The sequence below is a fragment of the Bison bison genome, unplaced genomic scaffold (assembly GCF_000754665.1).
Source record: "Bison bison bison isolate TAMUID 2011002044 unplaced genomic scaffold, Bison_UMD1.0 scf7180017864487, whole genome shotgun sequence".
Classification (NCBI taxonomy): domain Eukaryota; kingdom Metazoa; phylum Chordata; class Mammalia; order Artiodactyla; family Bovidae; genus Bison; species Bison bison.
Window position 1 is genome coordinate 2,238,553 of NW_011495047.1, and position 3,762 is coordinate 2,242,314.

The window sequence follows — 3,762 nt, forward strand, 5'->3', positions numbered from 1 at the left end:
GTGGCTGTACTAGCTTGCATTCCCACCAACAGTGTAAGAGGGTCCCTTTTCTCCACACCCTCTCCAGCATTTATTGCTTGTAGACTTTTGGAACGCAGCCATTCTGACTGGCGTGAAATGGTACCTCATTGTGGTTTTGATTTGCATTTCTCTGATAATGAGTGATGTTGAGCATCTTTTCATGTGTTTGTTAGCCATCTGTATGTCTTCTTTGGAGAAATGTCTATGTAGTTCTTTGGCCCATTTTTTTGATTGGATCCGATTTGATTCTTTTGCATAACTCTCCAGTTTCCCAAACACCTCTTCTTGAAGAGACTATCTTTTCTCCCTGTATATTCTTGGCTGCTTTGTCATAAATTAGTTGACCACATATGATGGTCGATATGATTATTTTTCGCCTCTCTATTCTTGTGCATTGTTCTATGTGTCTGTTTACAGTTGCATCAAAAGGAATAAAATACTCAGGAATAAATTTATCCAAAGAGGTAAAAGAATTGTACTGTGAAAACAAGTCACTGATGAAAGAAATAGAGGAATACACAAATAAATGAGAGATATTTAGTACTCATGTGGTTTCCTCTTGAAATGTTAATCCCCAGATATTGACATGATTTGTTCCATGCTCCATTCTACTCACTTTCACTCTCCACTTAGTTTTCACCTTAGAAAAATAGATGTTCATTGATATTTTAGGGAGTGTTGTTGTTGTTTAGTCGCTAAATCACGTCCAACTCTTTGTGACCCCAAGGACTGTAGCTCACCAGACTACTCTGTCCATGGGATTTCTCAGGTAAGAATACTGAAGTGGGTTGCCATTTCCTTCTCCAGGGCATCGTCCCAACCCACGGATCAAAATCATATCTCTGCATGGGCAGGCAGATTCTTTACTGCTGAGCCACCAGGAAAGCCCATTTTCGGGAATACCACTTCTCATTATTTTTCACCCTTTTTTGCTGCTTCATTTTTCTTTGAGCACTTGTGGCCATTCAGATCAGTTCAGTTCAGTAGCTCAGTCATGTCAACTCTTTGCAACCCCATGAATCGCAGCACACCACAGGCCTCCCTGTCCATCACCAACTCCCAGAGTTCACTCAGACTCCCGTCCATCAAGTCAGTGATGCCATCCAGCCATCCCTTCTCCTCCTGCCCCCAATCCCTCCAGCATCAGAGTCTTTTCCAATGAGTCAACTCTTTGCATGAGGTGGCCAAAGTACTGGAGTTTCAGCTTTAGCATCATTCCTTCCAAAGAAATCCCAGGGCTGATCTCTTTCAGAATGGACTGGTTGGATCTCCTTGCAGTCCAAGGGACTCTCAAGATTCTTCTCCAACACCACAGTTCAAAAGCATTAATTCTTTGGTGCTCAGCCTTCTTTATGGTCCAACTCTCACATCAGTACATGACTACTGGAGAAACCATAGCTATGACCATACAGACCATTTTTGGCAAACTGTCTCTGCTTTTTAATATGCCATCTAGGTCTTTCATAGATTTTCTTCCAAGAAGCAAGTCATTTTTAATTTCATAGCTGCAGTCAGCATCTACAGTGATTTTGGAGCCGAAAAAAATAGTCTTATCACTCTTTCCAATTTTTCCCCATCTATTTGCCATGAAGTGATAGGACCCGATATCATGATGTTAGTTTTTTTGAATGTTGAGTTTTAAACCAGCTTTTATCCTCTCCTCTTTCACCTTTATCAAGAGGCTCTTTAGTCCCTCTTTGTTTTCTGCCATTAGGGTGGTATCATCTGCATGTCTGAGGTTGTTGATATTTCTCTTGGCAATCTTGATTCCAGTTTATGCTTCATCCAGCCTGGCATTTTGTATGATGTACTCAGCATAAGAGTTTCCCTGGTGGCTCAGTTCTGAAGAATCTGCCTTCAATTCAGGAGCCACAGGAGATGTGGGTTTGATCCTTGGGTCATGTAGATCCCCTGGAGGAGGAAATGGCAACCCACTGCAGGATTCCTGCCTGGAAAATCTCATGGACATGGGAACCTGGTGGGCTATAGTCCATGGGGTTGCAAAGAATTGGACACAACTGAGTGGCTGTCACTTTCTTTCTTTCTTCTCTACTCAGCATATAAGTTAAATAAGTAGAGTGACAGTATACAGCCTTGACACTCCTTTCCCAAAACTGAATTACTCAATTTTTACATGTCTGATTCTAACTGTTGCTTCTTGACCTGCATACAGGTTTCTCAGGAAGCAGGTAAAGTGGTCTGGTATTCCCATCTCTTTAAGAATTTTCCTGTTTGTTATGAGCTACACAGTCAAAGGCTTTAGCATAGTCAATGAATCAGAAGTAGATTTTTTCTGGAGTTCTCTTGATTTTTCTATAATCCAGCATATGTGGCAATTTGATCTCCTTTTGATCTTCCTCTGCCTTTTCTAGATGTAAATCTTGTACATCTGGAAGTTCTTGGTTCACGTACTGTTGAAGCCTAGCTTGAAGGATTTTGAGTATTACCGTGCTATCATGTGAAGGGAGTGCAAATGTGAGGTAGTTTGAAAAACTTTTGGCATTGCCCTTCTTTGGGATTGGAATGAAAACCAAGCTCTTCCAGTGCTGTGGCCATTGCTGAGTTTTCCAAATTTGCTGGCATATTGAGTGAAGCACTTTAACGGCATCATCTTTAGGATTTGAAATAGCTCAGCTGGAATTCCATCACCTCCACTAGCTTTGTCTGTAGTAAGGCTTCCTAATGCCCACTTGACTTTGCACTCCAGGATGTCTGGCTCTGGGTGAATGACCATACCATCATGGTTATCTGGGTCATTAAGACCTTTTTTGTACAATTCTTCTATGTATTCTTGCCACCTCTTCTTAATCTCTTCTACTTCTTAGGTCCTTACCATTTTTGTCCTTTATTGTGTCCTCGAAGAGATCTCTAGTTTTCTATAGTTGCTTCAACAGTTTACATTCCCACCAGTAGTGCACAAGGGTTCCTGTTTCTCCACATTCTCCCCAGAACTTGTTATTTCTTGTCTTTTTGACAGTAGCCATTCTAACATAATGGCCATGATTTGCAATTTCTTGATAATTAGCGATATTGAACATATTCTAATGTGCCTGCTGGCCATCTGTATGTTTTCTTTGGAAAAATGTCTATTCAGTTTTTCTGCCTTGTTTTTAATTTCTTGCTATTGAGTTGTATGAGTTGTTTATATAGTTTGGATTTATGGTATATGATTGCAAATATTTTCTACCATTCTGTAGGTTACTTTTTCAATTTGTTGATGGTTTCATTTGCTGTACAGAAGACTTTTAGTTTAATATAGTCCTTCTTATTTATTGTTGCTCTTGTTGCCTTGCTTTTGGTGTACAATCCAAAAATTCACTGTCATGGAGTTTAACCCTGTGTTTTCTTCTAGGAGTTTTATGGCTTCAGCTTTTATGTTGAAGTCTTTAATCCATTTTGAGTTAATTTGTATGTATGATGTAATATAGAGATTTTTTTAAATTATTTATTTTAATTGGAGGCTAATTACTTTACAATATTGTATTGGTTTTACCATACATCAACATGAATCTACCACGGGTATACACGTGTTCCCCATCCTGAACCCCCCTCCCACCTCCTCCCCGTACCATCCCTCTGGGTCATCCCAGTGCACCAGCCCCAAGCATCCTGTATCTTGCATCCAACCTGGACTGCCAATTCATTTCACATATGATATTATACATGTTTCAATGCCATTCTCCCAAATCATCCCACCCTTGCCCTCTCCCACAGTCCAAAAGACTGTTCTATACATCTGTG